We start from the raw sequence: 15,243 nt of genomic DNA on the forward strand, positions 1-15,243 counted from the left end.
TAAAAGTGGTGTAAGCGTTGGGAAGACACTTGCCCTACCAGAACTTGCAGTCTAGAAAATGTCACCGGAACTTAATGCTATGATGGCAATAATTGTAACCCGAGAATTTCTGTACGTGAAATATTACATTGTGCTGGCTGACTTGTGTAAACATGACACAAGCCAGGGTCATTTAGAAGAGAGAATGTGCCCCACCAGACTGTCCTGTGGGCAAGCCTGGTGATTTTGTTGATTGATGATTGATTAATACAAAAGGTCCCAGATCAAGGTAGATGGTGCCATTCCTGGGCTGGAGTTCCTGGTTTCTTAAAAAAAAAAAAAAAAAAAAAAAAAAAAAAAAAAAAAAAAAAAAAAAAAAAAAAGCAGGCTGAGCAAGCCATGAGGAGCAAGCCCTGACTTCCCTCGATGATGATCATAGTACTGTAAGCTGAAATAAATCCTTTCCTCCTCAAGTTGCCTTTTGGTCATGGTGTTTATGACTACAATAGTAACCCCAACTAAGGAAAATGTGTACCTTATTTTATGTAATCATTTCAAGAACCCGCTGAGATGGATAAACTCATTGTTGAAAAGGCTCTCACTTTGTCTACCAAAACGTGTCTTTCTTTTAGCTACGTGAGTCCACCCATCCTTTGCAGACATGGTCGTGACTAGACTCACATTGCTGGTGTATATTGCCATTATGTGCTCTCATTGAGGCTAGGGTAGAAATCTGTACTCCTGGCCATGCCACACAGCTCACAGCAGAGTCTTCATGGCATCCTCCACCTGGGACTGAGTGGAGAAAGCACCTTCTTCCAGACCATCTGGTGAAGAATGACTCAGCAGCGTGACCTTTGAAGTTCCTAATACACGTGGCTTCAGCCTCTTGGGATATCAGGATTTAAGAACATAAGCCTATTACAGAGAAACAACCAGAAAAAGAGATAAGACATTCCCCCAAGACATCAAAGACCATGGTTTCCTTCGGTGAAGGGCTGGGAAGTGTCTAACAACCAGCTCACCGAGGAGAGTTCTGATGTGACTGTTAGGTGTTCATTTTTTTTAGGTAAGAAGAAAGTGAATCAGCACAGGCTGGAGACACAACTGACCTCACTGATAAATCAGAGTTTTCAAGGACAGAATTCATATTTTCTCAGTTTTGGATGCTACTCAACTGTAGACATACAAATTAAAGCAGTACAAGCTAGTTACACTGGACACCATGTTTATTAAGATTGTCACACAGACATATAATATATTTTGATCTTATCCCCCCCCCCAGTACACCCACTTGGTCACCAACATCCCCTTTCTGATCTCCTCCTCTTCCCTAAAAGTCTCCTGTCATCCGACTTTTAAAAAAAAAAAAATTAGATGAGATTTTGCTATGCAGCCCAGGCTGATGTAGAATTTGCGATCCTCCTGCCTCACCATCCCAAGCACTAGCATTCCAGGCTTCAGATACCATGTTCAGCTGTAGACATAAAGTTTTAACTCAGATTTTCCCATACCTTCCCCATCATTTTTCTAAATCTAGACTCCAGACAAGCCAGACACGAATGAATAGGTCAAGCCCTGATTTGTAGCACTTGTCAGTTTCCAAAGTAGGAGAGCTTCCTCGGCAGCCAACATCAAATGTCCATCATGACAGCAACATCCCTAAGGAGAAATAAGCAATGCTGGACCATCCCTCAGTGCTTCCTCACCACATACGGGGATGCTATAAAGCTCTGAAATGCAGAGGATAGCAAAACACAGGGAAATCAGGAGGAATTGGTGATGATTCGAGATTTATTGCATTTGTACCTAACATAATTTTTACTCGTGGGGTTTGATTTTTTCTTCTTTCTTTCTTTCTTTCTTTCTTTTTTTTAAAAGTTTTAATAAATGCACTATTTGGCAGCTGTGTTGAAACTCCCACCTCTGAAAGCCAATCTTCTTACCTACAAATACAGAAATACAAAGCAAAAAAAAACTGCACCTCCTACCTTGTAAAAACAGAATGCTTACTTATGGAAAGCCTAGCCACACTGTGCAGGGGTCCCTTTAAAAGGCTTCCCTTGAAGAATGTTTAATCAGCTGAGCAGAGGCTCTTCACCCCTCCAGGAGTTGGGAGGATGTTAGCAATTCCCTGCCACAGGCTCCCAGTGACCTAGCATCATTTTGTGAAACCGCACAGGGTGGAGCCCGGGCTTCTCCCAGGAGAGGAAATGGCCAAAAGAATACCACGTGTGGCATTCCCATAGCAGCTGATGGGAGGCTGTAACTCCCAGGGCAAAGGGAGGCGCAGGAGACCACGCCCTGGAAACTTGCAGTTTCCATGGTCGGAAAGGACCCACAGTTTGTTCTGTGAGGCTTGAAGCATCAGGAATGGTAAACAGAACAGTATTATTCTCTTATGCTCTCACCCAAGTCTTTGTTTCTTTCCACTGGTGTCTGGAAAACCTGCTTAAAGAGTTATTCCAAGTGTTTTTGTCAAGTCTCTAATCTGTCTTCAAAAATAGCCCGGAAGAGGAAACAGGCTATTTACCCCAGGGAGCAGGGTGGAAATGGCCAGGAAAAGTCTCTCCATAGCACCTAGCTGAAAGCCACAAGTGAAGAAGGAGAAGTCTGAGACAGAAGCCAGGCAGTGCTATTGGTCTGCAGCTTTCTGCTTATCCTGTAGTTTCAAAATGGGGGGAAGGGGATCAGCTAAAATCCACTGCTCTGTGACAGCAGGGGAGGAGGAAGAGGAGGAGGAAGGGGGAATGGGGTGCTATGGATGGTGGGGAAGGGCCTATAGGACAAAAATTGTAGAACAGCAGGGAAGTCAACTCTGTAATTCATAGCAAATCCTGTCTAATGTGCATTCTCTCAGGGGGGCTGAGCTGGACCCGTCAGCCATACATCTAAAGTTGATTAAAATCCTGACATTTCTCATAATTGGACCTCATTAATAAATTCCTAGGGGTTCCAGGAGGCCATGGAGAGGTAAAGCCAGGGCTTAGGGAAGTGAGAGCAACAGGAGATTGTAAGATCCCAGATGCAGAGTTAATCCCACTCAATCAGACTGGACAGAAACTTTATGTTGACAACAGTCTGCTTCTCCCCAGCCCTCTTCCCCTCCTCAGCAGGGCAGGGTTTTCCTTACACACTACGCCCTTAGCTTTAAAGCCCCATATTCACCACACTAACAGGTTAGGAACTGATTGATGCTCCTCACCTGGACGCTCTCATTGTTTCTAAGTTTGAACTGAATTGTATGTGTCAACTTGTCTCAGTGAAGGGATGCCCAGAGAGTTGAGGGAAGGTTGTTTCTCACTGTGTCTAGAGAAAGCAAGTGTTTGATGTGATGGGCTAGAGAAGATGCTCTCACCTCTGCAGGCTAACATTATCAAGGGGACCATGTAGATAGATATACTCAGTTCTTGATGGCTAGTGAGAGCCAAAAAGGAGAGAATTCGCTTCCTCTGCTGGAGCTGTCATACCTGCTGTCTTCTTCCTTCTGTCCTTCCTTTGGCTCGGACTGACACTACTCCACCAGCTGTCCTGTTTCTCCAGCTTAGTGAGGAAGACCACGGGACTCTGTAGCTTCCAGAATTTCTAGAGCCAAATTGCATGGTACATCTGCCTCAGTAGGTCTCTGCATAGCCCATTCTGTTTCTCTGATAATACAATCATAAACCTTGACTGGAGATACTGACTTAACTTGTTATTGTTCTAAAGCATTCATGATTAACAAAGGGTTAACATCTTGGTTTAGCATGCTTGGTTTGTATTGTACCATCGCTTTTTTTCTCCAATAGAAGTGAGCCTAAGCTGCAAAACACCCAAGGCTCAGATGTTTAGGAACAACAAGAAGCAAATCACCCAAGTGACACCCAGACAGAGGCACTAAACTCTGAACAAGAATGGACAAGACTCAAACACAGAATTTGCCAGGACTCTGCATGGCTCATTTTCATGGTACCTATATCATTAAGATGTGAAGCCTTTTCTAGACATTCCAAAGGGAGTGGTCACCTAGAAAAAAAACTGTGGTGCAAAGAAGAGGCATTATCATTCAATCTCTGTTTCTAATACTCATCAGCTTCCATTCAATAGGGGCCCCAAAGTCACCAGTCCTCAGCATGGCTCTAGATCAAAGGAAGGGTGGCTTCTATTGGATGTGATTTTTTTTCTTGGTCCATGTTAGAGTTAAGAGAGATGGAGGGAGAAGGAAGCGGTGGTCCACTTGTCAGTCAGTGGCCATCAGAACCTGCAGTTCCCTCTCACTGAATCCACTTGCCCATACCCACCTCCACACTCACATGCCACACTGCTGAGCACAATGAGAAAGAAGCAACTGTCAACTGATGCTGAGAATCTCAGTAGGGACAAACAACTTGGATGAGTATGTTTGGCAGGGTCTGGAAAAGTTAGAAAAGTCCGTACATTTGATCCAGAAATTTCACTGCTAGAAATAGCTCCATACATCTAAAAGTACACAAAGATATGGAATACAGAGATGCCCATGATAACTTTTGCAATTAAAATTCAAAAGGGCAAGATAGATAGATAGATAGATAGATAGATAGATAGATAGATAGATAGATGAGGAAGAGGAAGAGGAAGAGGAAGAGGAAGAGGAAGAAGAAGAAGAAGAAGAAGAAGAAGAAGAAGAAGAAGAAGAAGAAGAAGAAGAAGAAGAAGAAGAAGAAGAAGAAGAAGAAGAAGAAGAAGACAGGAACAAGACCACAAGACCAGAAAACTTTGGGCCAGGGATAGATCTACCTCAAGTCTCAGGAGTGGGGGGTCAGGTCAGTGTTAACCAATTCAGAGGAGTGGAAAGGCCTGAGTACACACCTGACTTATACATCAGACAGACAGACAGACAGACTTTTAAAACTTGGGGGAATACTAAAGAAACTGGTAAACATGTGGCTGAAATCTAGGAGGGGGAGCTACTACTTTTTAATCTAAAATAGTTCATCTTGATTTTTTTACTATGCATATTTTTAAGACACTCATTTTAAAAATCAATAAATCAACAAGCTCTTGCCAAACATGCCAGGCTTTCCTCTTTTATTATGCCTAAGAACATAGTCTTTCCACCATGATAAAGATTCACCCATGCAATGTTGGTAAAGCAGCCTTTCAAGTCAAGAGTGACCTTCCAAAAGTGGTAAAATTGCACATCAGAATGGTTGATGACCGCTATGTTTTATTTATAGAAGCCTCTTTCTGGGTAGTGCATTCAGAAACTGTCAGAAAGAGAAGGGCTACAGGGCAATAAAGTGAGGGGTTTGGAGTATGCACTCACTGACTAGACCCTGCATCCAAGTGGAGGGGTTGGCCAGGGTGGGGACCAGCAGGGAAGGAGTACCTGCTGCTTTGACATGACCTGGCCCAGCTCACCCTAATATACCAGTCTTAGGAAAAAAGTAAAGGACATTTCAAAATTTCCATCCCACTGGGCGTGGTGGTACAAGCATATCGATGAGTTCAAGGCCAACATTGTCTACATAGTGCATTTCAGGAGAGAGAAAGGACTACATAGACAGACCTTATATCAAAAGCAAAACCCACAAACCTCCAAATCCCATCCCAAGATATGATTTCAGCCATGTGATATCCTGAAAGTTGATAAAATACTACTTAAGGATAGTTTTTTTAGTCTCCAAAAACGACACTCTGTGACATTGTACCATTGAATCCACATCATTTGTTCAAACTCATACAACTCACCCACAACAGTGATCCCTCGTGTGATCCATATGTCTGGGTGTTAGAGGTGTGTCAGGGTAAGACCACCAATTGTACCAGTCTGATGGAGACATTGATAATGGGGACTGCTATACTTGTGGGGGAGTAGACAGTGTAGAGCAACAATCTTCAACCTTATCCCAAAAAAATGCTCTATGTGATAACAGATCCGACTTGATGAACTTGTTGTATGCTAAGTTAGAAAGTTCCAGATCTAGGTAGCAACCTGACATCCTGAGCAGGGAGGACAGTACTGTCCCTGCATGTCTTACCTACTATGTTCTAACCCTGAACTTGGCCAGCTTCCACCTCAAATTTTAGTCTTCAACCTTTGAAGATCAAGGCCTCTGAATTCAATCATAAATCAGATGTGTGCTCAGACCCACTCCCTTGTATTGATTAACCTTGGTCTGAACCCCACTTCTAGGGCTTGAGATAGGTCATCACCTGCCCAAAGTTTTATGGTCTTTGTTCCTTGATGCCTGCATTTTGATGTGACATCTCATCTCACTATTTTTATCAGAAGCCTAAGCTCCTATAGCATTAAGAAAGGTTGGGTGTTGGGAGATGGCTTTGTGCACTGTGTATTCAAATGTTGATTTCTGTACCTAGAGATCTGGTTGCAGTCCAGACTTTGGTATTATGAAGCATCTCCTGACTCAGCAATCTAAAACATTGTTCTCTACCACCTGATAGATTCTGATTTGTTAATAAGGAACTGAACAACCTATAGCTGGGCAGGAGAGAAAAAGGGAAGACATCTGGACCCATAGGCAGGGTGGGGGTGTCTCTGGCGGGACCTGGGGAGTCACCATCAGGACATGGATGAAGGAGGTGATAGGACAAGACTAATATGGCAGGTAATGGGCCCCATGTAGGTCATCATCGTCAGGTTAGAACAGCCAAGTTTCTACCCAGCTATAGTGCCTGAAGCTTTTAATAAATATAAAGGTCTCCAGGTCACTATTCAGAAAAGTCCTTACTTTTACACTTGGTAACACTGGAGTATTGAGAAGACATAACAGGACTCCTCTCCCACCCACCCAGCTCCTGCTTGCCATCATTTTCTGCCCATGTTTGCCCTCTGCCTGTCTCCCTCGGTCACTCACAAATGCTAATGAATTTACTTCCCCTATCTTCTTCCAAGGCAACAGAGACTAACTCTATCTAATTTACACCAAATCGGAAATGTCAGACCGATGATAAAGAGAACTAGAGAGCCCTAGGTAGGACACACTTTCTTTCTCCTCTCTACCTACCATCCGCTCCACTCTTCCGTCTCTGCAGTTGCTCTCTCGGCTTCTCCACCTGCATAGGGGGAAGCAATGAGCCAACGTCCAAGTGTCTAGCTACTCAAAAATAAGAACCACCGGGTACAGAAACACCAAACAGAACACCAACCTCAGATTCTGGACATGAGTGTTAGGTTTTCTGTGGCCTGATGGCTTTAGGAAGGAGGACGTGAAGCAGTGGGTTACCCAAAAGGGAAGTCTATGGCTTGACATGCCTCAGTGTGATAGGGACAATACTTAAGTAATCATTAATCATTCTGGAGATTCAACTTTGCATATTTCTAAAACATACAAAGTTTTCCTCCGGCTAAAACAAGCCAAGACCTTGGAATCAGACCCAATAGGCTTTTAGTATTAATTCATTGCTTAATAATTAGGCAATGTTGAAAAAGACTTAACCTCTGGTCTTTGTCCATTTATAAGATATAGACAATCATCCACCCAATAAATGGCTGGCAGTATGGTATGCTATCATTCACGTGATGTTTCCAGTAGGTTATCAAGAAATTCTGGCTCTCTACTTTCTCTTTGTGGGCCTGGGCCCTTGAGACAATAAGAGTGATCTTGCCACACATTATTCTCTGGATGTGTTACACCCTTGCATACTTCCCCACAGCTCCCAGAATATGGTCTGATCTCGAGATGAAAAAATAAAGTTCTCTGCTCTCTTCTCATTGGTCTCCCTTCACATCTGCACTACACTATAGAAAACTACTTCCAGTTATCAGTACTGGCCATGGTCTCTCGGTCCCTGTATGTGTTATCCATACCCAGTCCCCAAAATGTTTCCCATCTTTCCCTAGAACTGGCTTAAAGAACTAGCTGAAGTTACACATCAAGCCAGGGTAAAGCCCAGGAAATGTTGCAAGATTTCTAACCTCCCATGCAGTCAGTGTAACTCAGCAATCCACTTGTCCATAAGCTTTTGAAATATCTGGCTAATAATCCTTACAATAAATATGACTAATGGTTACTGAAGGTCCATTCTGTGCCTAGCTCTGGACCTTGTCTAATGTCTACTCTTTCTTGGAGACTTTGTCCCTGGGGAAAAATTTTTCCTACTGTGACCATCATTCCTACCCACACAGCTGTAAATCCAGTCCTTTCCCTGTGCTCCTGAGCAAGACCTTTCTTTAGTATTCCTGGAAAACATCCCAGCCATATTAAATTGTTCTAGAAACCCTGAGTGGCAGCCCACCCCACTACTCATTTCTAGAAGTCTCTGCCACCCCTTTGCCAACCTGTAAGATAGATAAAAATACCTATCCACAACTTTTACCTACCAGCCTTAGCTATTTTCGTCCAACAACCTTCAAACTGCTGCCGGTTTGAGCCAGTTGCTCTCTTCCCAAATACTGTAAATTTATTTCTCCATCCCCAAAAGTTTGACCACCCTGTATCCTCTAGTTTGTCACTATTCTCAAAGCCTGGTGCCCTGCCTTCCATTGTGGACACTACGGACTTGTATAGCCTCAAACTGAATGGCTTTCTTATTTAAGTGAGTCCTAGAACTTATGGTCAACCATGTCCCATCTAATACCCTATCATGTGACCTGTTATCATGCCAAGTCCAATATCTTCCCCAATCCCAGACATACACAGGTGACTATGTTTACAAACCAAGCCAGAGACGGATATTCAGGATTTGTCATCACTAGTCTAGTATGGCTCATCAATTCATCTGACTGCAACCCTTTAAAGCAATGAACTTACATATCTTAATTATAACAGTAAGTGTGACTAATGCTTCCGGAAGGTCTACAAGGTTAGGACTGAACAATATACAAGAAACTTATTAACCATCTCAAGTCCCTAAAGACTTCATGGATGAGGAACCTGGAGCTTAGAAGGATTAAGGTGTTTAATCGACTTGCTCAGTATAATGGAAGGTTAGGTTAGGCTTCAAAGCAATGAGATCTCCGCCTGGCCAAGGTGACAACCATGGTTTTTCATATTTCATTCTTAAAATTAGAAATCTCCCCAGCAATCAAACTTATCTTTGTTTAAATAAGAACAAAGGACTCGTATCAACTAAATAACAACTGAGGAACCCAAAGTAGTGTTCTTCTCTGACATTCCTCTAAGGCAAAGACAACTCCCCTCTTTCAAGACATCAAAAGCCACGAAGCTTTGGCCTCTGTCCTGCCTCCATCTTTGGCCCTGAATATATAAAGACAGTTTGAAGTTTTGCAAAGATTCTGTAGACATTTGCTGTCTCTCTTATATTTGGGCTACAACTGATTAATTTGACAATCTGGTCAGAATTACAGGTTATAGTAAAATATGGTTTACTTACTTCATACAACTCCATGAGCTTCTCATAATAATTTTTTAAACCAATAACAAATTGCTTTGTTGTTAAGCCTTGGACTTAGAAATGGCCTTGGTGGGGCTGGGTTCTGTGTGAAGAGACTCACGAGCATGGTGTCCTTCTGATAACACTCATCTGCTTGGGATGGGTCAAGACCTTCTCAGTAACATCAATGTCCTTGTAGCCCATGAATAATGGACATATTTGTCCACAAACCTTTGACCCACTGCAGGAGCTAGAGGAATAGGCTGTCAGCCAATACTTTGGACAAACTCTCTCCGTGGAGAATTCTCCTGATTGAACTCAGACCACACCCTGCTTGTGCTGAAGCAGGATCAGAGATGCCAGAAGATTTAGAAATATACTTGATGTGGCTATGGGATGAGAACAGGGTAAATCTTGAGGTCTGATGGGGAAAAGAGGGTTCCAAGCACAATGTTGGGGTTTGGCGAAACTCAAAAACATCATGCCAAGACCTTTTGCCTTCACTTTTAAGTCCACGTGCTTACCATTTACTGAGAATCTACTACTGCCCAACTTTGTGCTTGGTACAAGAGACAAGATGAGGAACAAGACTGAGCAGGCTTTAACACTTACCCCCAATCTTCATCCTCCACTCTTGCAATAGATTTTAACTTACCCAGCTGTTTGAGTAATGACACTGAAAGTCAGCAACATACAAAGAACAATTTTAATATATTCCCTGTGAAGACATCACATGAAGAGGACATGTCATATGGCGCAGGACCACATCGTTCAGGGTTGGCTGAATACTGGTGCCATATGTTAAAAGGGTTATGTTGGGGGGGGGCATCAATGTACTGAGTCTGTTAGTTAGTTTACATATGACAGATGAGCCACTTCTAAAAATCCTCTAATCTTAGGGAAGGCAGTTTCTCCCTGAAAAGGGAGCATTTTTAGACAGCAAATTATCAGAAAATTTAAAAACAAGAATTACAGCTAGCTTTGGCAGTGTGCACCTAGGATCCTAACCCTGGGGAAGCACAGGCAATAGATCCTATTGTGTGTTTCAACATAGCCTGGGTTATACAGGGAGACCATATCTCAGAATGAATGATAAATATTGTAGCCATTGTAGTATAAGCAACAAAACCTACTCTGGTCAGTCAAGTCAAAAGCATTTTGTATATTTTTATATACATAGTATGCAAATGATTTCATATAGGGATGGAGTGTTTACACACCATTGAAGGGCTGAAGAGGAAAACAGAAATAAAGAAGCTCCTGGTGGTGGTGCACTCACCTTGCCTGGGGATATAGGATGCTGTTTTCTCCCCACTGTTTAACTCCAGCACCGGTGGCCTGGGACCACAAGCCTGTGCGCTAAAGAGCAAGGTACACTGGTCAGATGTGTGTTAAGCTGTAGGGCCAAGCTTTTTAACCTAAGAGACCTCTATCTATCCTTGAATGAACAGTCAGGGCTCCTGTCCTCTGCATGGCCTGTCTCCAACCCACTGATCAGTCCCTTCCTCTGTGGGTGTTCCAATGGAAGAAGAGGTCATTCTCATTATGTTGCCTGCCATACCTCTCCAAGGCTTGATGGGAAGCTACGTAAGACCCTCTCATGCCATACAGTCAGTACACAATAAGTGACTTTAGAATGGATGTGTGAGGCTGGGCCTCTGATTACAGACCCTGGGGAACACAGAAAGGGCCTAGTAGAGAAGCACCAGATAGATGAACCTTCTTTTCATCAAGATTGAGATTCGGATGACATTAGTGCATCTTCTCTCTGGTGCTGCAAGTTATAAAATAAGGGGAGCCTGAGCGGGTAGTTGGAAGCAGGAAACAATATAATTAATGTCTCTACCTTCACTCAGGTAGACTTGTTTCGGGTATAGGCGATGGAAATCCAGTTTTAGCTGGGTGTGGTGGTGCAGGTTTGTAATCTGATGAGTCATGGGAGCCTGAGTTAGAAAGGTCAAGAGTTTGGGAAGCAGTCTATCACAAAGGAAGTCATGGCAGGAGCCGATAGAGCGGCAACAGAGGAGTGCTGCTTACCGGCTTGCTCACCATGGATTGCTCAGCCTATTTTCTTATAGCACCCAGGACCACCAGCCCAGGGGTGGCTCCTCCCATAAAGAACTAGGCCCTTTCCACATCAATCACTGATTAACAGAAGGCATCACAGTCTTGCCCACAGGCCAAGCTGGTAGAGGCATTTTCTCAATTGATATTCCCTTTTCCTAAAATGAGGAGGGGCAGTTGCCAAGTTGACAGAAAACTAGTCAGCTTGGTGGCCTATGTTCTCACAATGGCTTTTCTCCAGGGGTAGCAAAGGTGATTACCGCAACTCCCTAATGAGACTGCACCCATTTGGCAGCCTCGGTAGACATAGTCTCTTTCTCAATGCATCCAGCACACTCTTTCCAGATTCCAGTGACTCGGCCTAGTGTGATTCCCAACTATCCGCTCTGCAAATCCAAGAGAAGAAATTGCCCACCTTCTATTAACAGATGCTGTGTCTACTCCTAAACCCAGAGGCAGGCCTACAACACCAAAGCCTAGCTGCATTAGGAAAATCAAGGGAATGCACCAGAAAGAGGAGGGTGGGTGCTGGGCTGTAGGGATGATTGACAGATGTGTACGTAGAGGGCACAGGCACGAATGGCAGCGCCACAGCAAAGCCACAGCTGTGTCCACTTGCTCCTTAAGCCAAGAGACTGAGGGAATTGATACAAACGAGAAGGGAAAATGATATTGATTCTTGTCTGATGGAAGATTGGAGAGAGAAAAGAAAAGCCCATGATTCTGAGGTCTTGGGTGGTGAGAGAAGAATGAGAAGGATGGGGGTGGGGGGGTGCCTGGGATGTAAATGTGATGAACAATAGAAACAATTAAAGAGGAAGTACTTCCCCTCATTTGTCAGCAGCGCCTGTGAGGAACAAGAGCCGTCCCTTCCCTTGAGCCTCAGCTGCTCGCTGCCTTTCTAGCCACCTCCCGGAAAAGAATGAAGCCCTAACAACCAGCTTGGGGTCAGGGCTGGCCTCCACCCAAGCCTGAACAGTACCCCCATTGAGGGACCTCAGGGGCAATCCTGGATGCCTCTCCCTTCTCCCACTCCCCTCAATGGGCCATTTGTGGGATTAACAAGGACTGGGAGACACATTGCCCATCTCCTCCGAGGCCCCAACAGCTGCAGGATTCCTCGGGAACTCCTCGGGGCCCTGCACATCCTTGCAAAGGGACTAATGGAAGGGAAGCAGGATTCTGAAAGGGGTCTCCAGGGGCCTGCTAGATGAGAGGGGGAATTTAAAAAAACCACTCCTCAGTTCGCTCCTTTATTCCAGGCCTTTCCTCCATCTCCTGAAGTAGCCACTCTTCGTCCTAAAAAAGCATTTGGTTTCCTGTCTTCTCCCAGCTCAGACACTCTGCGTGCCACCTCCATAGCCTAGACAAGAGAAAGGAAAGGAGGAGGGATTAATCTTTCCAAACGCTGCGATCACAGCTATGCAACCATAGCCAAATATTTGTCTCCATTCTCTACTTCTTCTGCTGAAATCAAATGGAACCAGAAGGGGCCCATGTGCCCACTTACACAGAAGAACAGCAGGCAGGGCCGGACCATTTCTCCTGTGCTCTCTAGGGATAATTCCTGTCACCCGTAGGAACCAGACCAACACAGTTCCCAGCGCAGACACAGGTTGCTCACCATCCCTGACATGTGGCTTCCATGGCATACAGAGATTTTGTGTGTGTGTGTGTGTGTGTGTGTTCATTCAAAATATGCAAGTTAATCCTCTGCTTCTTTCTTTCCTTAAGACCTCGTTGCAGATGGAATCCATGAGAGGCCGTATAGTCTACAGGGATAGAAGTACATCTATCTATAAGACAGGAAATCGAAGGTTAATAATAGCTTGCTATAAAAGCATGTGGACCTGCACTTCATCCCCAGCAGCTACGTACAGTCTGAGAGTAGCAGCACATGCCTCCAATCCCAGCACAGGGGAGGTGGAGACAAGACCATCTCAGCAGCTCACTGGGCGGCCAGCCTAGCTAAATTGCTGAGTTCCAGGTTCAGAGAGAGACCTTGTCTCAAGAAGTAAGGAAGAGGGGTGGAAAGTGACTAAGGAAGACCCCAGACATCAACTCTGGCCATACGAACATGCACACACATACAAACGAGTACAAACCAAACACACACTGGCCATGTGCACACAATGTACACACAAATGTATAAACACACACAAACATATACACACACGTATATACACATACACATTTATTTGGTAAAAAATTTATTGAAGCATAACAGCTCTGAACTCCAGATGTGGAAACATGGAAGTCATTAATACGCATGTGGTTCTTCTTGTGGGTGATGTAAAGGCGGAAAGCAGCTATTTCAGAGACAAACTGTGTGCCTCCTAGAGAACAGTGTTTGAAGAGGGAGACGGTGTGGCTACATGCCTCTATTAGATAGCTTTTTTTGCCATTGTTATAAATCAGAAGCTATGTGTTTAAGGTCTCATCAACATGACTGCCCAAATGTGAAACGGTGCAAAGATGACACCAAGCATGTCAAATCGGACAAGGAAAAGCCTTGAAGGCCTCAACTCTACCCAAAGAACTATAGGCAAATGAGGAAAGCTGGGAACCGATGGCATTATATGGGCTGAACTGGTTATATTTAGGAATATATATGCATATACATATGTAATATACAATTATACATATGCAATAACAATTAGTGACAAAAAGAGGCCATGACTTAGAAGGAGATCAGGGAGGGACATGTGTGTGGGGGCAAGGAATGGAGAGGGGAAAGGGAAGGGAGAAATGTTGTAATTAAATTAACAGTCTCGAAACATAAAATAAAAAGAACACCTAGCAGACAGAAACAAGTTATAATACGAAAGGAAATATTTCTTTTAGTTTTAGAGAGTCCCAGTCCGTCACAGCTGGTATGGTGGCTAATTTTGGTTGTCAACCTGGCAATATCTAGAACTCAAATGAAAACCCAAGCAGCTGAGCGTGCCTGTGAGGGATTATTTTTTTTTAAATTGTTTGAGATGGGAAGACTTACTCTAAATCTCTGACACATCTTCTATTGGCAGCCTACATACAAGGACAGGGAAGAAGGAACCTTTTACTTTTTGCCTGTTTCTTCTCACTCTTGCTGGCAGGTTCATCTTTCTGGTTGCTGAGTCATTAGTTCTCTGATATTATAATCTATTTCTTCTGGATTACAATACAGACTGAAGACCTGCATCTTTCTAGGAATCCTCTGAGACACTGGCACCAGATTGGGACTGAATAACTACTGAATTCTTGGCCTTTCTCTCCAGAGACAGCCATTGTTGGACTACCTGAACCTCAGCCTGTACACCACATTAATACCTCCGTCTTTAATATCTTTGTTCGATCTATTAGGTCTTTAGGGAATCCTGATACCAGAGAAAGGATTTGGGGGGAGTCTGGGGCAACAGGAGACAGACCAGTGGCTATTGACCTAATAACAAACAGGAAGGAGGAAGCTAGGGGTGGGTATAACCCTCAAAGGCTTGCCCCTTGTCACCCACTACCACCAGATGGGCTCCACTTTCTAAAGGTTCTACAGCCTTCAAAATAGCAGCGCAAAGCTGGGAACCCAGTTCCCAAGTTCTTCTTGAGCCTGTGGGATTATTCCTAACTTGAACCTTATCAGCTTCCCTAAAAGAAAGTTTGTGCTTGACCTTGCTGTAAAGGATCCGAGAGGCTCCCTGCTGCTAGCCCAGGAGTTTTGTTTGTTTATGTTGGAGACAAGGTGTTGCTAGCTCAGGTTGGCCTTGAATTCATGTTCCTCTTCCTTCCACTGCCTGACTTTTGGGGCTCTGGGCATGATCAGTCATGACTGTTTTCTGTGCCACTTTTGAACAGCTCTTACTCATGAGAGAATTCAACTTTTCTATGAGATCACACATGGACCCTAGCCTT

Source organism: Arvicanthis niloticus, chromosome 19, assembly GCF_011762505.2.
Source record: "Arvicanthis niloticus isolate mArvNil1 chromosome 19, mArvNil1.pat.X, whole genome shotgun sequence".
Lineage (NCBI taxonomy): Eukaryota > Metazoa > Chordata > Mammalia > Rodentia > Muridae > Arvicanthis > Arvicanthis niloticus.